Source organism: Hemitrygon akajei, chromosome 15 (assembly GCF_048418815.1).
Source record: "Hemitrygon akajei chromosome 15, sHemAka1.3, whole genome shotgun sequence".
In the NCBI taxonomy this organism is placed as follows: domain Eukaryota; kingdom Metazoa; phylum Chordata; class Chondrichthyes; order Myliobatiformes; family Dasyatidae; genus Hemitrygon; species Hemitrygon akajei.
The window spans coordinates 65632985-65656929 of record NC_133138.1 but is presented as its reverse complement, the minus strand read 5'-3'; positions in this window follow the sequence as shown (position 1 = coordinate 65656929).

The following is a 23945-nucleotide window of genomic DNA, read 5'->3' as shown; positions in this document are numbered from 1 at the left end:
GTGTGCTGAGAAAATTCAAACAGCGATGGATGCCCCTAGGCCAACAGACATGTCACAGTTGTGATCCCTTTTAGGATTTGTCAATTAGTATGATAAGTTCCTGCCAAACCTGACTACTGTGCTCCACCCGTTGAACTAATTATTGCAGATGGGGAGGAAATGACAATGGACAAAGCCGTGTGAGGTAGCTTTCCAAAAGGCAAAGAAAGAGTGACATCAGATACTGTACTCACGTATTATGATACACATTGACCATTGAAGCTTGCCTGTGACACATCGTATTATGGTACAGGTGCAGCCATGTCATATGTGATGAGTGATGGAAGTGAATGCCCATAGCCTTTGCGTCATTTTCCCTTAATGTTGCAGAGAAAAATTGTGCATAGAAACCTTGAGTCTGGTCTGGGGTGTAAAATGTTTCAATTACTACTTGTGTGTGAGAGAGTTTACCCTCATTACTGATCATCAACCACTGGTGCCCATTTTCTATCCACAGAAAGGTGTTCCACTCACAGAAGCAGCATGAATGCAGAGATGGACTCTGTTCTTTGGAGGGCACAGTTACAAGATCGAATTCAAGAGGATAACTAATCATAGAAACGCTGATGGATTGTCCTGTTTACTCTTGATAAAAGAAATGCCTGAAAAACTTACTAAAGCGGACACTCCAAATGGAGATGATAAATGGGAAACCAGAAAAGACTCCACACTGAAAAGTTGGATTGTGCAGAGTAAATCTGAGTTTCCTCATTTTTACTGTGATAAACTTACTTTCGTGGAGATTGAAAGTTGTTGTGCCACTCAAGCTGAGGGCTTCATGCAGGTTATCTAGACGTGGTCAAAGTGAAAGTCTTGGCTAGGATAACTCAGCAGTTTGAGCAGCTTGCCCTGCTCTTTTCAGGATGCCAGAAAGTCCAGGAGAAAGGTGTCCAGAACCACTTCCTGCAGTCCCAGAGTCAACGCTGACAAACCGCCATGGAGGAGGCCCCAGAATCCGAGACCATTGCACAGGCACAAGTCTCACCTGTTAGACAGAGTGCCCCCTGCTCAGGGAAGACATTATCCCGCAAAAGTAGGAAATCCACCACAGCAATTAAATTTTTAGGCATGAATAGGACAATTTAAAATTTGCTATACTGTGGATGTCTTATATGTTTATATGCGGTTGTATTATATAGTATACTGGAGATATATATATCGATATATATATATATATATATATATATATATATATGTGTGTGTGTGTGTGTGTGTGTACTGTATAAAAATTGAGATGCATTCTATATTGAGCTGGAGTTTATAGTTAAGTAGGGAGGAGTATTGTATATTTAATATTTCAGTAATATTGTAAATATATTGTTCAATTAAGATTCTTGTTCATTTAAATAATTTATTATGGGTTTTATGTTAAAGAACGTGAATGGCACACATCATCTCAGCATTGCATCATAAGCGCACATCTCGCTAAATAGAAACTAAACTAAGACGCAGATTTATTTGTTCCCTTTCCATTAGTTTTTTGTTTTGGAGGTTCAAAGCATAACAATCTACTTCAGAAGAAAAGGAACAGAATGCAGTTGGTATTCAGAGGGATCTGGACGTCTTTGTACACAGATGACTGAAAGCTAACAGATAGTTACAGCAAGTGATAGGAAGGCAAACAATATCTGACAATCCAGAAACTGAAGATGATGCTGGGAATGTGAAATAAAGCAGAAAGTGCTGGAATTGCTCAGCAGGCTGTGTGGAGAGAACAACAGAACTAGTGATTCAGGAAAAGCTTTTTATCAGAATTGGAAAAGAAAATCAAGTGTGAATGGAGGGGGAGTGTTAGAGGGAGGAGAGGCAAACTGCATTTTGGTCTTTATTGCACAAGGATTCAAGTATAAGAGTAAAGATATCTTACTGCAAATGCCTTCTGCTAGTGTGATCAGAGCAATGTCTGCCACCTTTATAATGTAGCTATTTGTGTGACTACAAATGATCTTGAGGAACTTTTTTTTAAACAGAAAATTTAGAATAGATGAAGACATTTCTATAAAAAGTAGACTGAAGCTCACCATTCATTTCTCATTCAGCCTGACAATGTGACAAGGGCTCAGACAGATAGTGTACATTATTTAGAGAGTCATCATTGCCAACCTTGAAAAGCCATGTACAGATATGAATTTTATTACATATTATCCACACACCTGCTGATCTTTAATTAATCTTGTCAGAGTATGAACACCATCAGGGCTAGCAGCTCCTTCTCCTTATAGACCTTACAGATGCTTGTCAAATAACCTACTTAACAATACTTGTTGTCAAGTACCCTATTGGATATTTTTAACAGAATGATTCAGAGTGGCTGGTCTAATCAATGAGGTCAGAAGGGTACTTAATAAACTGCTTCTGATTGATTGGAACACTTCTGCAGCTGCTGTAACTAGCCATAGTTTCACTTGATCATGATAGACCCTCATCAGCATCATGGTCTTATTTGAAATTGTGGCCAGTGTTGTGATGCAGGAACTAATTTGGCCCAATCAATCTGGACAATTACTGTTCTGACACCCCACTTTGACAGTCACATTCAGAAGCAAGTGCTCTCAAGTATTGTCTTCAAAAGAAGCATAACACTGGAGTTGTGCAATAAGGTCCTTATAACAGATACAGTTCCCTCTTCCCTTCTGAGTTTCTGAGATTCTTCTTTTGAATGATAGGTAGCACGGTTGTCCTGCTGATGTCTGGCAGCTTGCAGTGTTGTCTTATCACCGAGATCATCCTCACATCTTCAAAGGCATCTCAATTCATTGGTGACTGCGTTGGCCTATGGAATTCTGTTGGATTTCTGTGGAATTCTGCGATGCACAGCAAGCTTATTTTATATATCAAAATAAAGTTTATTCATAATAGCAACATTATTGACAAAAATAAACTGTGCAATGCCTTTTCATTTTTATATTCATGAACAATGCATTAAGTAGAGGTCAAATGCATTTCTTAGAACCGATGGTCCTGTTGCTACTCGTGTGGTCACTGCAAGTCTTTGACTCATCTGTATTTGTCCACATTGCATCAGCATACAGGGAGGTGCCAAACTACTTCAATGTGTTGCTGGAATCCACTGATTCCTCTCTAATGCCAGAGTCCATAAATTACTTTACGTGACATGTGGCCAATCTCCTCTGTTCATTGGATGGAGGGTGTGTGCTGAAGCGGTTGAATGGCCTTCATTTGTTAATGTGAATTTTTACATATTTGCATGTTCTGCCTCAAATGATTCTGTGAAACTTATTGAGCAGAGGGCAAGTGTCAAATAAGGGAAATGGTTTGTATTCTTACAGCAACTGAGAGTTTCTTTCATCCAAAGTGCTGCCCGACCTGCTGAGTTCTTTGGGTGTGTTGCTCAAGACCTTCCGTATCTGCTGAATCTCTTGTGTCTCTACATCTGTTTTCAGCTTCTGCTTTGCAGTGACAGTTGCACAAATATTCCAATTTCAAACAACTAACTTATCATGATTAAATAAGAGTAAGGAACTTGGGGTGCAAACCGTGGGCAGAATCTACAGTCAATTAAATTAATTTAAATTAAATAGCGTTGCTCAGCATGAGCTGAACTAATGCTGCAGCAACGTCCTTAATGGAATGGACAGGAAACTTAGTGAAATGGAGAATCAAATCTGCTATTCACTGGTGGTTCTTAAATATGGTGATTCCGGTAGCTGGTGCGAGCATCACTTACTGCTTCGGTTCCTTGGGGCAGCTGGTTGCAGCTCAGATCTCCCTTCTCTGCCTCTTTACAGGAATCTGGGAGAGAAAAGTGACTGGACTTTATGATTTTTTGAAAAATATTTTCAGTCACTGCGGTTTTATTTGCTTTGTGGGTCTGCAGCCTTACAGAGCCAACGTCAGAGCAGGTGTGTTTAGAACTGCAGCGAGAATGCATACAGTGTGCTGTAGTCTGCACTTTTCTGCAGATAATGACTTCTGGGTATATCTGAAGGTGTCATTCATTAATTGTGTCGGATAGAAGAGGTCTTGCTGACACAGGATTGACTGACGTGACTGGGAAAAAAATTTTAACTGAGGCTTGAATTAACTACAGTACAATTCTTCATGTCAGAATCAAAGGTGGTGATGAACCAGCATAGAGAGGTAGGTTGAGAACATGGGTGAGTGGTGCCACAGCAACAACCTCTCTCTCACTGGCAGCAAAACCAAGAAGCTGATTACTGACTTCAGGAAGAGGAAGTGGAGGCCCACGAACCTATCCTCATTGGGGGATCAGAGGTAGAGAGGGTCAGCAACTTTAAATTCCTCAGGGTTATCATTTCAGTAGACCTGTTCTGGGCCCAGCACGTAAGTGAAAATATGAAGAAGGCACAGCAGCACTTCTACTTCCTTAGAAGTTTGCAAAGATTCAGCATGACTTCTGAAATTTTGACAACCTTCTGTAAATGTGTGGTGCAGAGTATATTGACTGGTGGCATCACAGCCTGGTATGGAAACACTAAAGCCCTTGAACTGAAAATCCTACACAAAGGTAGTGGATATGGACCAGTTCAAAGGTACATTTATTATCAGATTCTGAGATTTGCCCTCTCCACCACTGAGCACACCTACATGGAACCCTGTGACAGGAGAGCAACATCCACCATCATGGACCCCCCTCCCCTACTCTGGTCATGCTCTCTTCTCACTGCTGGAATCAGGAAGAAAGTACAGGAGCCTCTCACCACCAGGTCCGGCAACAGTTATGGGTCTTTTAAGAGACTCCTGGACAGGTACATGGAGCTCAGAAAAATAGAGGGCTGTGGGTAACCCTAGGTAATTTCTAAGGTAAGGATATGTTTGGCACAGCTTTGTGGGCCGAAGGACCTATATTGTGCTGTAGGTTTTCTATGTTTTTATTAAGGAGAAGATGGCGGCACAACACAGCGCACGCGGCCTCTCTGGAGAATGGATATCCGTTACGTGTTAAGTAGGGATCTGTGCACAATCCTGATTAAATGGAGACAGACGTGAGAGCGTGGAGGAACATCTGGAGAAACTTCTGAAATGCCTGCTTCGCTGCCGCTGCTACTGTGCGGTCTGGAATCTCTGGAGGAGAAGGCCTCCGAGACCTCGGCTTTGCTTGTCTCGGTGGCCGGGACGAGGTCGAAGGCGCTCGGCAGAGGATGGCGCTCGGGAGGCTGTATCGGAGGGGCTGGTTGGAGGCTCGATGTTTTCGGACGGACTCAGAGTCTGCTGTCGTCAGGTGCTTCCGAGGTATTGTCAGTGCCTGGAAGTTTATGGCAGGGAAGGTTCTCCCGTTTGCTGCCTGATATCAGGACTATTGGAGTCAATCGGGACTTGAGACTTTTTAAACCGCGTCCATGGTCTGCGTTTATCGAATTACGGTATTGTTTTGCACTGCTGTAACTATATGCTATAATTATGTGGTTTTGTCAGTGTGAGTCTTGGTTTGTCCTTTTTCTTATTTTGTGATATCACTTCGGAGGACCATTGTATCATTTCTTAATGCAGGCATGCATTTCTAAATGACAATAAACGAGGACTGAGTGTCCTCATAATCTAATCTAATCTCAGCCATCAGTCTACCGATGACGCCATTGCCACAGCGCTCCGCACCGTCCTCATACACCTGGAGAAGAGGGATGCACACGTTAGAATGCTGTTCTTGGACTACAGTTCAGCATTCAACACCATAATTTCCTCCAGGCTTGACAGGAGGCTCAGAGACCTCAGCCTGCACTCCACCTTGTGCAACTGGATCCTAGATTTCCGATCAGATTGCCAACAGATGTTAAGGATGGGCTCCCTCACCTCAACCTCTCTGACCCTCAACACAGATGCCCCCCAGGATTGTGTCCTCTTTTATTCCCTTTACACCCATGACTCAGCTGCCACTCGCAGCTCCAATCTGCTGATCAGATTTGCAGATGACATGACTTTGATAGGCTTTATTTCTAGCAGTGATGAGACAGCCTGCAGAGGAGAGGATAACACCCTGGCACAATGGTGCCAAGATAACATCCTCTCTCTAAAAGTCCAAAAAAACAGAAGAGCTGATTGTGAATTACAGGATGAATGGAGACAGGCCTGTCCCGATCAACCTCAATGGGACTGTAGTTGAGAGGCTGAGTAGTTTCAAGTTCCTCGATAGACACATCAGCGAAGGTCTTACCTGGACTGTACACACCAGCTTTGTGAGAAAAACAAGCACAACAGTGTATCTTCCACCTCAGGCGACTGAAGAAGTTTGGCATGAACTCCCAAATCCTCAAGACCTTCTACAGGGGCACCAGTGAGGACATCCTGCCTGGCTGTAACACCACCTGGTAAGGGAAATGTACCAACATTGATTGATGGGCACTGTAGAGAGTGATATGGACAGCTCGGCACATCTGTGGATGTGAACTTCCCTCCATTGGGGACATTTACAGCAGCAGGTGCGCAAACAAGGCCAGGAAGGTCATTGGGGTCACCAGTCGCTGTTTCAGCTGCTTCCGTCAGGGAAACGGTACCACAGCATTAAAGCCAGGGCCAGCAGGCTGCGGGACAGCTTCTTTCTACAAGCCATTAGACTTATAAATTCACATGCCTGTACATTGCGACGGAATCATAATGCAAAGTTTTTACTCCGTCACGTTGTGGGATGGATGTAAGATATAAATAAATACAATTCAAAACTCTTGAACAGGAGGGGAAAACTTTCTAGCTTTCCCCTCTGGTGCAAGAGTTTCGAACTGAACTGAATTTATTTAAATCTTACATCCATCTCACAACATGAAGAGTAAAACACTTTACGGCATGACTTCGCTGCAATAAACTATGGACTCACTTTCAAGGACTCTTCATCTCATGTTCTCCATATTTATTGCTTATCTATTTATTTATTATTATTATTTCATTTACAATTGCACAGATCGTTGTCTTTTTCACATTGTTTGGGTATGGTCTTTTGTTGATTATGTGGTGTTTCTTGGACTTAATGAGTATGCCCACAAAAAATGAATCTCAGGGTTATGTATGGTGCTGTATATGTAGTTTGATAATAAATTTATTTTAACTTTGAAAAAACTTTGAACTTGATCACAAACTTTAACCACAAACAGGAAATGATACACACAAAATGCTGGAGGAACTCAGCAGGCCAGGTAGCGTCTATGGAAAAGAGTACAGTCGACATTTCAGGCCGAGACCCTTCAGTAGAACTAAAAATAGATGAGAAGTTGCATCACGAAGGAGGAGCAGGGGAGGAAGAAGTACAAAGTGGTAGGTGGTAGGTGAAACCAGGAGAGGCAGAGGGGTGAAGTAAAGAGCTGTAAGCTGATAGGTGAAAGAGACAAAGGGCTGGAGAAGGGGAAATCTGATAGGAGAGGGCAGAAGACCATGGAAGAAAGGAAAGGGGGAGGAGCACTTGAGGGAGGTAATAGGCAGGTAAAGAAATGAAATGAGAGAAGGAAATGAGAATGGGGAATGGTGAAGTGGGAGGGGGGGGGGCTGCAATTACCGGAAGTTCGAGTAATCGATGTTCATTCCATCAGGGGGAAGCTACCCAGACAGAATATGAGATGTAATTCCTCTAACCGGTGTGTGGCCTCATTGCCACAGTAGAGGAGGCCATGGACTGACTTGTCAGAAAGGGAATGGGAAGTAGAATTAAAATGGGTGGCCACCCAGCGCTCCCTCCTTTTCTGGCAGACAGAGCATAGGTGCTCAGCGAACCGGTCACCCAATCTAACGTCGGGTCTCACCAATATACAGGAGGCCACACCAGGAGCACTGGGTGAGGTGTCACCTCATCTGGAAGGACTGTTTGGAGCCCTAACTGGTAGTGAGGGAGGAGGTGTAGGGTCCGGTGTAGCACTTGTTTCATTTGCAAGGGTAAGTACTAGGAGGGAGATCAGTGGGGAGGAATGAATGGACAAGGAGCGATCTCTACGGAAAGTGGAACGTCAGGGACAGGGAAAGAGGGGGCAGAAGTTATGGACAATTATTTGCCGGATGTGAAGGCTGGGGGGGGGGGGGGGGTTGTAGGTGAGGATAAGAGGAACCCTATCCCTAGTGGGGTGGTGGGTGGATGGGGTGAGGGCAGATGTGCGTGAATTGCAAGAGATGCAGTGAGGGCAGTGTTGATGGTGAAAGAAGGGAAGTCTCTTTCTTTGAAGGAGGACATATCATTAGTTTTGAAATGAAAAGCCTCATCCTGAGAGCAGATGTGGCAGAGACAGAAGAATTCAGAGAAAGAGTGGCATTTTTTTTTACAAGTGACAGGGTGGGAAGAGGTATAGTTCAGGTAGCTGTGAGAATCAGTGGGTCTGTGGAAGACATCAGTAGGTAAACTGTCTCCAGAGACAGGGACAGAGAGATTGAGAAAGGGGAGGGAGATGTTGGAAATGGAGCAGGAAATTTGAAGGCAGGGTTGAAGTTGGAGGCAAAATTGATGAAGTTGATAAGCTCGACATTTGCAGCACCAATGCAGTTGTCGATGTAGCGTAGGAAAAGTTCGGAAGTGACACTGATGTGGGCTTGGAGCATGGACGGATTGACATAGCTGACAAAAAGACCCATGTGGGTGCCCATGTGGGAATGGGAGGAGCCCAAGGGGAAATTATTGAGAGGGAGGGTGTGAGTCACGGATGTATGTTTGAAGGAACTGAACCGGTGGGGGATAAAGCAGGGTCAGGGTATGCCGATATACTTTCGATGGGGCATGAACAAGCAGAAACAATGGGTCTTCCTGGGCAGGCAGGTTTATGGATCTGGGGTAGAAACGGGAGTTGTGGGATATGAGGTTGGTGGCAGTGAATGGGACATCTCTAGAGTTAAAAAGGTCAGTGATAGTGGGGGTGACAATGGCATATTCTAAATACATATGCAGAGGTGGTGTTTATATTAAATATGTTTGTGTTGGATTATTTGCACATTACAATATATGCTAATGTCAGAACTAGGAGCGAGTTACCAGTTCCTGATTGTGGTGTGCTGGATGGTAAAGGAAATTCTGCAGTGGTTCAATTCATAATATTTACTTCCTTCTGAGTTGAGTTCATGTCTTTCTTTTCATGAGGATTTATGCCACTAAATGCAATGACTGTGAATGCAGTGCTTTTACACTGTTTCTTCCTTTGAATACATTTTTTTATGAATAGAGTTAATTTTTGAAATATAAAATAAATTCAGCTCTGACGCGGAGGCATCAAGTCAAAACCTCCCTGTACATAGAAAATATCTGCGTTCATCCCAGGGACGAGCATGAAATGACAAGATGAAGATTTTACTTCCCTTTTTGCTTTCCTCTGGTGCTCGCCATCTTGTACGATCTTGTGGCGGCTGGAAAGAACATCGGCAGTCTTACCGCTGACCCACTCAACTGAAGATAATTTCATCATGAGTCTGGGCCAAGCACCTCGGCCTGAAACATTGACTGTTTCTTCCTCTCTTTCTGAGTCCCTCCAGCGTTCTGTGTGCTTTACTCCAGATTTCCAGCTGAATCTCTTGTGTTTATGATTTGCTGTGCCTATTACTTGCTGTCTGAAAAAATGTGGGCACATTTTACATCAAAGTGATGCACAACATACAATGTGATTGGTTTAAATTGTCTAAATAGCCATTATATAACGAATGAAAGGAGGCAGCAGCAGGAAACAGAGTGGATTCCCACTGACCAGTCAGCCTTACTGTGGGGTTGGATGTGATGCTTAGAATCACTCCCAGTTATGATGACACTTTACCTATTTGGAGATATCATAATAGATCTATTTAAATGTTCCAATGGCTGTAATTTCCCTGTGGATTTGCCACAGGCAACCAGGAATGCCTGGAGCCAGGAGCTTTTTAGTTCTACTGTTGGAGCTACGTGCACATCCTATTTCTGCACAGCACAACTGATTAGTTCTCTTTGAGTTTCTGTGAGTTTTCATCATATTGATAAAATAGAAATGGTATGTATTTTTGTTTTTAATTGTTTTAACATTGCAATAATGAAATGTTCTGGAAAGCCAACAGATTTCACTAATGGCTACACAATAACTGTTTACTCAGAGCGATAAATATGCTCATTAATGTTGCAAGATATCCATAGGTATACTACCAAACAATAGACTCATAGCATCATAGAAAATGACAGCACAGAAACAGGCTCTTCATCCCAGATAGTCCACGCTGAACCATTTAAACTACCTAGTCCCATCGACCTGCATAGTTCTCCAAACCCCGAACGTCTATGTACCTATCCAAATTTCCCTTGAACATTGAAATCAAAATCACATCCATCACTTGCACTGGCAGCTCATTCCTCACTCCCACCACCCTCTGAGTGAAGAAGTTTCCTCTCATGTTGCCATTAAACAATTCACCTCTCTCCCAAGCTACAGAATATTGTACTTGAGTACGAGACTCTGTAGATTCCAAGATATCTTCAAGGGGCAGTCTCTCAGAAAGGCGTTGTCCATCATTAAGGACCCCTGTCACCCAGGACATGCCCTCTTCTTATTGTTACTGACAGGAAGGAGGTACAGAAGCCTGAAGGCACACAGTCAGTGATTCAGGAACAGCTTCCTCCCCTCTGGCATCCGATTCCTAAATGGACATTGCACCCATGAACACCACCCCACTTTTATTATTTCTGTTTTTGAACTATTTTTAATTTAACTATTTAATACACATATACATATTTACTGCAATTTATTTATTTCCAATATTATTATGTATTGCATTGTACTGCTGTTGCTAAGTTAACAAATTTTATGATATATGTGGTGATATTAAACCTGATTCTGATTCCGATTCTAGCCCATGATCTCTGGTTGTAGTCTCACTCAACCTTAGTGGAAAAAGCTTGCTTACATTCATTTTATCTATACCCCCTCAGAATTTTGTATATCTCTATCAAATCTCCCCTCAATCTTCTAAGTCGAGGGAATAAAGTTCTAACTTACTCAATCTTTCCTCATAACTCAGGCCCACCAATTCTGGCAACATCTTTGCAAATTTTCTCTGTACTTTTTCAATCTTATTTACATCTTTCCTGTGGGTAGGTGACCAAAGTTGCACACAATACTCCAATTTAGGCCTCACCAACGTCTTATAAAACTTCAGCATAACATCCCAATTCCTCAATACATTGATTTATGAAGGCCAGTGTGCCAAAGGCTTTCTTTACAACCCTATCTGCCTGTGAAACCACTTTCAATGAAATATGGACCTGCATTCCCAGATCACTCCTCAGTGCCCTATCGTTTTCTGTGTAAGACCTACCCTGGTTGGTCCTCCCGAAGTACAATACTTCACACTTGTTTACATTAAACTCATTCTGCCATTTTTCCAGCTGGTCCAGATCCTACTGCAAGCTTTGATAGTCCTCCTCGCTATCCACTACACCCCCAATCTTGGTGTCATCACAAATTTGCTGATCCTGTTAACCACATTATCATCCAGATCATTGATATAGATGACAAACAACAGGTCCAGTGCTATTTGACACTAAACTACATAAATAAAGAAAAGAACTACTAGTTCACTAACACTGTATCTGTCAACTGCATGCATTCTGATAATCCAGCTGAAGCATGGAAACTGAGAAATACAAATAATAGGAATGGAAAAGCTGCAGAAACTCAAAAGAGTGACAACTGTTGAAGAAATAAATGTAGCAGATCTATACTTACTGTATATGGGCAATGTTACTGTTTGTAGAGCGATCAGCATCTGTGGCCAGCTTGAATTGGCACCAGTGTCCAGAGTTAACCACAGGAAGTGAGATCATGTTCTTCAGTAAATGGCCTGACCAGTCCAATATCCACTTCACTGTCAGGTCTGACTGCCTGGAAGTGCTAGGAATCTGGTTTAGAGGGGCTGAGACAGGTTATAGGAATTGACTGGAGTGGATTGGAAAGGTAAAACAAAAACTGGTTCTTTGGAAATGGTATTCTCTGTTGATAACTGGGAAAAACTTGGTTATTAGGTGTGATGTGCTCTCAGGACTGATGTACTTGGCCTCTTTCCTGCTCCTCTGCCTCAGTAATCACCTGGAGTATTTTCCTGTTTATCTAGGGCTAACAAAAACACAAATCCCTAGAGAATGGGGGGCAAAAGTGTAGCCAAATCTGCCTTCATCCTGATGATTACCTTCATGTGTGGTTACTTCAGGTGGTGTGTGGATCTCATGTACTTGGGCACAAGTGTCTCTTTGTGCTTGGATTCTACCTTCCCGAATGTTGTGGAAGATAGGCCTGGCCCTGTTACCACATAATGCCTCAGTCACCTGGATGCTGGAGCACTACCTGTCCTTCGTGGAATAGTACTTCAAACTAAATATTTTTGATCACAGGTCCACTGGGCAGTGGTCAGCCTTGGACACACTGCAGACATTGTGGGACAGAAACACTATGGACACCGTGGATTTGCTCCTAGAGTAAACAGTCCAAACCATTTGGCAGAGCGCTTCATTGCCAGATCTCACTAACAAGCCCTGTAGATATTCAAAGAGGATGTAGAGACAGATCAATGGCCTGTGTCCCAGCTCATCCCCAGCAGCTTTGAATCAGAGGACTCTCTGATCTATGGGTTTTCCTTAGGAACACATACTGAGGCCAACATCAAATGTTGCTGGAAGGCCATCATCTCAATGAAAGATACCCTTTGGTCTGTCTGAAACTTGCTGGTCTTCCAGCACAGCAGGATGTCTGTAAGGGAATGCTGCAGTGCAGCACAGTCCAGGCTATAGGGGTTAGGATTCCGGATTGGCCAGCAGGCGCACACATAGTTCCCTAAGGGCTTTTTTTTCCAGAACTGATTGGACTTCCTTGTTATTGATAATTTACTGCACATGTTCCCAATTAACATCTGTGTATTTAAACCCTGTTTCACGTACCTTACTCTGTTCACTCTTAAAGCGTGATCCTGAAAGTAGCAAGTGCTTTTGTTACATTTGTGTTTGAATTAATGCATTTTGTGTTGGACTAGTTGCCTGTTTTTTTCCCCCATCTTGGCTAAAAGAAAAGTAAAACTTGCTTTAGAATCTGCGCATAAACTCCTGTCTGCATTGTGGTTTGTGTAATCGGGTTCACTCTCAATCCTTAGTGGTATAGTGCCAGGCTTTCAACCCATTGACCCGTGTTCGATTCCTGATTTGGCCGTTCCCCTTGCAACAGGAATATGTGCTGAAGGACACTCTGAAACTCAGTGCTAAGTCTCTGTGGGAGAGGACCACAGTCTAGAGTCCTCCTGCCTACTGCACATGGATGGGCAAAGTTTGATGGAAGCTCCTTGAACAATGGAAGGTGTATTATCATCCTAGGGGCCATAATCCAGTACAACCGAGGCAAAGTGCCTCATTCTTCCAGTGAAGAGAAGGCAATTAGCATGAGCACATTACTACCTTAACACAACCAACCTATGGATTTTTTTGGGGGTGCCACCATTTGTAAGCCACCATCTATAATTGGCATCATTACTTGGCTAGACACTGAATGGCCACCATTTTGTTGGACACATCCCACAGAAGCTATCTGCTAATCCAGTGACAGCCAATCATTTTTGCAGAACATGTAGTCTAGGACCTTAACAGATTGAGGAACTTGTACATTTCAACACTACTAGGCATTGCTGCAACTACATTTACATACTGATGTTCTCAAGTTTTACTTTGTCATAATAAACAGAGATGGTGTTTATATCAGTAAATTGAACCATGCTTCCTAACACAGAGCTTATGAATCAGAGGCCTATTTTCAATGCAATTTTTCAACATGAATAGGAAAGATTTAGAAGGATATGGGCTGAATGCAGAAAAATGAAACTAACTCAGACATTTTTATTTCAAACATACTTTATTCATAATAAAATATAAGAAGGAAGAAAGGTTGCAAAAATACTTAGAAATTAACAGTTGATACATTCTGTAGTGTCAATATTTTTAAGGGAAAACAAATATAACCCCATGCCACTCATGTGGTATCCTGGGGTGACAGTATTGGAGTATTGTGAGCAGTTTTGGGCCCTTTATCTAAGAAAGGATATGCTGGCATTGGAGATGGTTCAGAGGAGTTCACGAGAATGATCACGGGAATGAAAGGGTTAATGACTGAGGAGTGTTTGATGATTCTGAGCCTGTGCCTGCTGGAGTTTAAAAGAATGAGGGGGAAACTCATTGAAACCTATCAAATATTAAAAAGGCCGGCCTAGATAGTGGATGTGGAGAGGATGTTTCCTACAGTAAGGGAGTCTAGGTCTAGAGGTCACGGCCTCAGCATAGAAGGACATTCCTTTAGAACAGGTATGAGGAGGAATTTCTTTAGCCAGAGGTGGTGAATCTGTGGAATTCATTGCCACAGACATCTGCAAAGGACAAATCATTGGGTATATTTAAAGTGGAGCTTGATAAGCTCTTCTTGATTGATAAAGGCATCAAAGGTTATGGAAAGAAGTGAGGAAAAAGGGGGTGAGAGGGATAATAAATCAGCTATGATTGAATGGCCAAACAGACTTGATGGGCTAAATGGCCTAATTCTGCTCTTATGTCTTATGGTCTACCTTTTTCATTGCCCCTGCATGTGCAATAGCAGGAGGAGCCTAGACTGTGGTCCTTCCCCAAAGAGACTTTGTATTGATTCCAGTGAGTTTCAGTGCATCCCTCAGCATAAGCTTCTGTGGCCTGGACTGTGCCAGTCTGCAGCATTCCCTTATGGGCATCCCACTGTGCTGGAAGAGCAACAAGTTGTGAGCAGACCAAAGGGTGTCTTTCACTGAGTTAATGATCTTCCAACACTCCTTAACATCTGTCTTGGTGTGTGCCTCTGGGAACAGCCCGTAAACCAGAATCAGGTTTAATATCATCAGCATATGTTGTGAAATGTTTTAATTTTGGTGCAGCAGTACAATGCAATACATGATAATACAGGGAAAATATGTGAATTACAGTAAGCATATATGTATATCAAATAGTTAAATTAAATAAGTAGTACAAAAATATAAATAAAAATAGCAGTGAGGTATTGTTCCTAGGTTCAATGTCAATTTAGAAATCAGATGGCAGAGGGGAAAAAGCTGTTTCTGAATCATTGAGTGCATGCCTTCCTGATGGTAACAGTGAAAAGAAGGCATGTCCTGGGTGGCGGAGGACCTTAATGTTAGATGCCGCCTTTTTGAGGCACTGCTCCTTGAGGATGTCTTGGTTACTATGGAGGCTAGTACCCATGATGGAGCTGACTAATCTTACAACTCTGTCCTCTGTTACGGAGCTGCTGAGGATGAACTGGGTCATGGACTCTTCTATTTTTCCCTATATCTTCTAGGTTAATCACTGCCTGGAAAGAGATGGGTAACCATCTCTTCCCAAGGGCAGCATACATTGATGGGGATATGTTGTCTGTTTAGGAAGGCTCTGACTTTGGAGGGCTCACCGTCAGGCAAATGAGGATCCCAGCAGAAGAATGTACATTGTCCACGTCCTGAAAATGTCACTCCTTGTATCCTCTTATTCTTCCTGACAGGTTTGGTAAAGGGTTTTATACAGGACACAAACCAGACAGGGCAGAGTGGACAAACTTGCCTGATTTCACACTTGACTAGAAAGCTATCTGTCTCCCACCCATTGATTTGGACTGTGCAATAGATATTCATATTTAGAGTATTTGGATCCAATTTCTGATTCCTTCCTCAAAAATCCATTTTGGAGAGCACGTCCACCATGTACATGAGTGAAATCCTGTTGGAGTTATTCTCCTTGTTGTAGGATTTCACTCTCTGACCTGCATGTAGGCAACAGTATCACTGAGCACAGGGGTGCAAGTGATTTTCCTGCCAGGTACAGTTGAGGTTTGATCTGGAGGGATCACCTGTCCCAGAGCCGACTTGACCCTGCTGGTGATGGACTAGGACAGGATCTTATATTCCGCTTTCTGTGATGAAATGGGTCTCCAGTTCCTGATGTCGCCTTTCTCTTCCTTCTGCTTGTTGATGCTTTTCCTCACGGGGTCTGACATGCTGCCAGCCAGATGCATAGTCATAGAAAAGTACAAACCAGAAATAGGCCCTACAGCCCATCTAGTCTGTGCTGGACCATTTAAACCACCTACTCCCATTAACCTGCACTAGGACTAAAGCCTGCCATACCTTTACCATCCACGTACCTATCCAATCTTCTCTTAAATGATGGAATCGAGCTAGCATGTACCACGTGCTGGCAGTTCATTCCATTCTCTCATGATCCTATGACTGAAGAGACTTCTTCTCATATTCCCTCTGAACTTTTCACCTTTCACCCTTAACTCATGACCTCTAGTTGCAGTCCCACCCAACCTCAGTGGAAAAAGCCTGCTTGCATTTACCCTATATCTACACCCAACATAATTTTGTATACCTCTATCAAATCTCCTCTCAGTCTTCAACATTCCAAGGAATAAAATTCTAACCTACTCAATCTTTCCTTATGTCTCAGGTTGTCCAGACACAGCAACATCTTTGTAAGTTTTCTCTGTACTCCTTCAACCCAATTTGCATTATACCTGTAGATAGGTGACCAAAGCTGCACACACCACTCCAAATTAGGCCTCATCAATGTCTTGTACATCTTCAACATAACATCCCATTTCCTTACTCAGTACTTTAATTTATGAAGGTTGATGTGCCATATCTTGTTGTGCATTTACAGCAGGACCAGGCCCATCCAGTCTAACAGAGCCGAGAACCACTCTGCTGGTAAACCATCACTTCTGGGAGTTCTATTCATGCAAAGGGAACATATGGAGCCAGTCTTCTCCAGGGACAGTGGCTGATCCAAACTCTCCTGCTCGCTGTTATCTAGCACCTCCATGATAGAGGACAGGAAAGTCTGGGAGGCTGTGCTGTCAGTGGTCTTACTGTCATACAGATTGGCATGAAATGGTCTGTCTTCAGTATATTTCTGTGGATGTTACTTAGCCTCTTCCTTGAGGCTGTGGATCATACAGCTCCCATAGCCAAATTTTTGGAAAAAGAAATGTTTGGCACGTCTCATCCTGCTCCAGAAAGCAGAATCTATATTGGAAGATAACCTTGGAGGATATGTTGTGGTTATTATTGAATCTTATTTTGCACATTTACTTTCTAACCCCGCCCAACCCTCTTGTTTATGAGGTTAGAATTCCCTCCAATCTTCTTGTCTCTGAGTATGCCGACCAATTTGTATTGTTATCATTCTGGAGACACAGCCTTTGCCTGGGCTGTCTAGAGCCAGTAAGTTATTATTGCAGTTAAAGATATATGAACATACAAACAAGCATATGAAATAGGAGCGAGTGTAATTCACTCAGCCCCACGGCTAATGTCATGGCTAATCTGAATGCAATTTGAATTCCATATTCTTGTCTGCCTCTTGTAACCTTTCCACCTCTTAATTAAAAACAGTCTACCTATCACTGTCTTATAAATATTCATAGATCTTACTTCTCTTGCTCTTTGAAGAAATGAATTCCAAAGGCTCACCAATCTAAGAGAAAGTATTTTGTCTTATCTCTGGTTCAGTTGAACAGGTTCTTATTTTAAAGCAGTGACCAAAGGAGCTCCTTTTTAAAGAGGGCAGCCAACTGTCCTCTTGGTTTAGTTGCACCAAATTCACAAAGGGGTGAGGTTATGGTGATTGTACAAATTGTTTTGCATAAACATGGAACAGAATGAAACTGAAGGAATCTATTCAATCAATTGTCTGGTCTAAATACTTTGAAAAGCAGGTCAATGAGTCACTCTCTGTCATCCTTTCTGCGGAACACTGACATATTGTTCTCTTTTGACATGTGCTAGAAACCTTATACATTCCAAACCTAAACACACGTTGTTTAAAATAATTTCTCTTCCTATTGCCTTTGTTTCATCTCCCAATTACCTTCAGTCTGCGTCCACTGCTTGCAGTTATCATTTTAATGAAGTAGTTTGATGGTATCTTTGTGATTTTAGTTTGAATACAAGTCTGGAGAAAGAGAAATGTATTCTCACAAAAAGTAGGCATAGCAATATAAGCAATAATCCATGTAATAAATGTGTAGCTGTGAATTGATGCACAACTTTCATTTTACAAATCAAAGGTAAATCGGAGCATTAGCTTTCATATGATGTTTCCATCAGTTCCTGCAAGCAGCTTTCAAATACCCAGCATCCCTCTCCTTCTGGTATCCATCTACTTCTAAAGGGCAACTGAGGAGGGTCAGGTAAATGCAGTTCTGTAGTTCAAGTTGCCCAGGATTTATCCTGCTACATGCTCAGCTGATTTTGGCTCTACCTTAAAATTGCTCTCAGAAGCAAACACACTGACTAAATATATGAAGGAACTTTAACAACTGGAAAGTACAGTATGTCTACTAATAACAATGCTGACAAAAGAGCTTTGTTCTTAATTTGTCACTGGGAATGAAGATCAATGATCAACTTTATTCACCATATACATTTACTTATATTATTAAATATAATAATAAGTACTTTATTGGTTTTGAGTTGGAAATTCTTTCATTACAGCAGCAACGTGTAAAAACACACTTAGTGGTACGCAGACTTAAATTTAGTATAGAATAATAATATATACAATAGTAGTTTACCAATATGCAATAATAATGTATGAAATAATAAAACAGACTTTTACTATGATGTGTGTTCTCCTGTCGCACAAAGATGAACTGTTGTACATGCTTATTACGTTTAGTAGGAAAGATTTCCTGTAATGATCCTTGTGACAGCGGAGCTGAATGAGCCTGTTCAAAAGGGTGCTCCACTGCTTATTCAGTAGCTCATGGAGAAGATGTGCCAGATTGCCCATAATGGATAACAGTTTGTTTAGCAACCTCCATTCCACTACTAACTCATAAGTGTCCGAGTGGTAGCCAAGGACGGATCCAGCCTTTTTGATGAGTTTGCTTAGTCTTTCTGTATCACCTGCACCAGTGCTGCTCCCCAAACATAAAGCCACAAAGAAGACTACATATTAGGAGTTTGCAGTGGTGTGTTGGCATGGCATGCTAAAGAAATAGCTATGTTTAACAATTATTTAAAAAATTATATAAAAATAAAGTCAATTTCAGGGGCATAATTAATATATTCTTTAATCAACAAATGCTTGTGATAGGGTGACAGAAATCTCCCTCCCAGGGTCCAGTGATTTGGGTTTGTAAATCGTCTTGTTTATATATTTCAATTTGGATTATAGCCACAATGATAATCACAATGAAAATTCATGATGTTTGGAATAGAAGGAAATTTCTGCTCATTGCTCTTGTCCCTGCTACTAAAATATATTAATAAAAAAGATTACAACAGAGAAATTCATCCACTATAAACACAAATCTGCTTTTCTAATGTAATTACACTTCATCACACTAATTCTAACTCAGGCATATATATGCTTTCAGTCTAAGCGGCTGTCTGACATCTCTGAAACTGTCTGCTACATTCTCTGATAAATCTCTGCTGCATGCTATATTCAATGTACTAATCTTTCTGTAGATTAAGTAAACGCTGATGTTGGCAACTGCTATAAGCAAATCTCTGTGGAATGGTGAACACTGCAACCACAAGCTTTCCGTCTACAGAAGCCACAAGAAGCTACTTAACGTTGCCAGAGCTTTCAGAGTGGAAATGAGGCTGATGTTGACCTCATAAATTCCTTGGGCAAAGGGATTTATCGGTTGAATTAAGTGAATTAGAATTTTCTGAATGAACAACTCCAACTTTTGGATCATTTTGCATCATTTACAGCAGTGGTTCCCAAAGTGGGTGACATCCCCCCACCTCCCTCCATCCCCTGACCCCATGGGTGCGATGGGACTTTCTATGGTGGCGATAAAGATAAATGGGTCGGGGGGGGGGGCTGCCCAGTAGCAAGGAGGGCAGCTGAGGGAGAACAGGCTCAGTTTAAGAAATTATTTTACTTGTAAGCATTTGATACTCAGTGCCTTATATTTGATTGCACAAAATCACCTCATCTCTTGTTAACCCACCATTCTTTTAGACTTTGTTTGAAGCGCATTATAGTTGTTGAAAAGCAATGTGACACTTCTGTATGTGGTATATCATGAGAAGTCTGGACGGAAGGAATTGTGTTATTTGCATTATTGCTCTTCACTATTATGGTAGAGTGTCAACTAGTATGATTCCCATACTCTAAACACACAGTTACACAATTCCTGTGAATTTGGGTATGGAGTTCAATGGAGCAAAGTTCAGAGTCTGCCCTACAAATGGTCTTGACCATATTTCTCTAGCCTGAGATATCACTGTTTCTCTAATGTACCTTCAAGTAGAGAGTCAGGGGTTTGCCTGAGCTATTATGATAATTTTATTAATTGCAGCGCTCAAGATTGGACTTAAAACAGTGCGTCCCATCCATAACGAAAATTGAAGAAGCTAACTAAGTGAAAAAGAAGTATGGCCAGTACGGGGTGAAGTATCTGAAACATGGATTTATACCAGCACTAAGCAACCAACAACAGCAGCCAATGAGTCTGTTGTGTGAAAAAGTTTTTTTTTCAAATGAGGCAATGAATCTGTCCAGGCTCCTTGAGTATTTGAAGAGAATGCATTTTGATAAAGCAAGCATGAACTTGACTTATTTTCAGTCACTTTGCGAAAAACATTCAGAAACAGAAAACACTTCAAAGCACGCTTGCTGGCACTTCACCACAAAACAGAGAAGGTTTGTGCACTTCATACAACATCTCATTGCTCTTTGCTGAATGTGGAAAGCCTCATACAATTGGAGAAGAACTGATACTGCCAGTAATAAGGGAGGTTATGAGTTAGGGTTTGCATAAGTAACCAGACCAAATAACTAAAGCGATTCCGCTCTGTGAGAACTCTATTCAAAGATGAATAGATGAAATGTCTGAGAATGTGGAAGACACTCTGTGCAACATAGGACACAAAAATTTGTTCTACATTTGGATGAAACAACTTTGCCAGATGACAGATCTTTGCTTGGTTATGTTCACTTCACAAAAGATGAAAACATGTTTCAGAAGTTGAGATTTGGTTGTTGAGCAACTTGTCAAGGAGAAGGACATTCCACCTACCAGCATTCTTGCTTGTACAACAGATGGAGCACCACCAATGACAGAACACCACCGTGGGGGTTATTACTTTCCGGAAAAAAAGCTGTACCTAACATATTTACTATTCACTGTGTAATTCACAGACATTTTGTCACAAAAAAATCTATGTGATCAGTTGCATATATCATTAAACACTGTTATCACAGCAGTAAATAAGATCAAGTCCCATGCTCTTGATCCTTGACCATTTTGGGAGCTTTGTATTGAGAATGATGAACAGTTTGAATGCTTGCTGTTGCACACAGAAATCAGATGGCTCTCAAAATGAAACTGGCTGAGAGGCTTTTATGCACTTTTTGAAACTGGGATAAAACTCTTTGAAGACTCAAAGGCTTTATTCAGTAATCAACTCAAGAATATTAGTGAAGGCATTGTTTATTTATCAGAATTATTCAAAGTGTTTAATGAAATCAGTCTTCAATGCAAAGAAATTATGTGAATCTTATTAAAGTTGAATCAGTCACCTACACATTTCCGTCCAGTTTAACCCTATTTTAGTACAACACTGGCCATTGTGACCTTTTCCAATTTCTGAATCTCTCTGAGTTGGAAGAGAAAGAGGAAACTGAAAGCTGATGATCTTCAAGTACACAGTGCCCACCTGGGAGAGCTGCAGAAAGACATGTCAGAGAGATTTCAGGGTCTTTCTCAATCCAAATTCCAGATTGGGTAATAAATCCATTCCTGAACACTTGTTGAGGAATTAACAGGAAGGATGAAGAACTATGAAATGATTGAGCTGAAGCCGAAGTTCAAAATATCACATTAAGACTTTTGGTTGCAGAAAGAAATCTGTATTAGTAGCTTTAAATAGATTTGAATATTTTTTGCAATTATTTTTCACTGCTATGAATTTGCAGTTCCTATTTTCTTTCACTGTGCATTGTAAATCAAAATTATTTTGAATTTATGTAATGGCCGAAAAGGGAGGGGAGTGCCCAGGAGATGTGGCCAAGGAGCCAAGGGGGTGGTAACCCAAAAGAGTTTGGGAACTGCTGATTTACAGTATTTGATTAAAACACTGAAACTTCATGCCTTATTAACCAGCACTGAGTGACTCGTACTTTAGGAGATCTGTGTTTATTAGCACATCAGGTTAGAACATACTGTATGTGTTTATTTTTTTTCTCTTACTTTTCCAACACCAACTTACAGACCTATGCTCAAATCACCCTCTGCCGTTTGCTTAATCCACCATTTTAATCTATTTTGTATTTAAAAATTTGCTTTTTAAAATTTGATGATGTGGTACGAGGTGCTGACGAGTGCAACAATTTTTGCACTTGCAAGACTATTTCATAGGGTTCAACCACGTTTCTCAGAATCTGGGGTACCCATGCAGATTAGACCCTATAAGATTTGCTTTTCTAAAGCACAACGTTAGATGTGGTGTTCAACCAGTTATACACCAATCCAGTGATTTTTATGATCACTTTTAATTACCCTTTTTAAAATTTGAGATTTATTTAATTACTTCATGCAATTCAAATCCAAGTATCCTGATCAATAACTCTGGCCCCTGGTAAATCATTCACCATGCTGACCTTACCGTAGCAGATGGAGGAGGCTGGAGTCTGAACAAAAAAACAATTGTGGGAAACTTAGAAAAGAAGCTAAATCATCTGGACTAGAAATGATTGTATGAGATATTAGAAATGTCCTGATTATTAGTTAATGCTAATTTTGGAAAACGAGCAATAGTAATAATTGATATAATACATAACAACATTTATAATATTTATATAAAATGAAGGTAATTTTTTGTACTTCCTGTTTCCTATCTCAACGTAACTGCTAGGAGAAGCAGGTTGGATTTTGACTTTGAATTGTGGCCGATACCTAAGGGAAATTGAATATTTAAAAGAAGTCGTTAAACTTATCATGTTTCAGCTACAGTTGTGATGGCAGATAAAGTGATAATTAATGAGGAAAGATATGTTAACAATGTTTTTGGAGTTTCTATTTAAAACTAGTTTATGGTTAAGAGATAATCTCCTTTGACCACCGGTCTGAGGGAAAGTTAATAGCTAGGGGCTGCAGCATCATTGCGAGCCTAAATTAATAGCCTGGCTAAGCTTCTCCTCTTGGCAGACCCCAGTGAGGTTATTAGTGCTTACCAATAACTAAACCACATGAGATTACCAGTTAGTCACATTAAGTGAATGGATATTGTACAAACAATGGTAGATTAATTTTTCTTTATGGGATAAATCCTCCATTTACAGCCAAATGAATTCTTACTGTCTGGCCAATCTTTCATTTAAATTCAAATGACGCCTGGTAACCACTCAGAATTTCTGGTGCTCTCAATCTTGAACAAATTATCTCCAGTTCTCCACGTCTTCTGTAAGATTGCAATCAGGAAACAGTTTGCATTATGCACTGTACTGAATTCAGGAAAAGAAATAAACTGTAGAACCGCAGTCTCAAGAGATCACTTAATTTTGCAGACTGGACGAGCACAGCAGTTTGGCAGTTGTTCCCAAAAGGATGCTACAACTCACTAATTAGATCAGCTGCTAGAAAGATCAATTGGGTATGCCGCCATTTGTATCTCACCAAGTCTGTGAAACTTCTCGATGCAATTGCTTTGAGTTCTCGGGGTACAGAAGAGGATACATTTGCAGCTTCAGAGTGGCAGGGATGTTATAAAGCAGCATCCATAAGCGTCTTTAGAACATGCACTCCATGAAGTGGAAATATCATCACTGTATACACTCACAATCAACAGCTTTTGATGACATGCTGAACTTGATAGTCAAGATCCTAACAATTTTTCTAATAGCAAAAAATAAATCATTTAGTGGAAATCTGAAATAAACAGAAAATACAGGAAATATGGCAATTCAAAACAGCATCTGCAAAAAGGAACGATTGAAC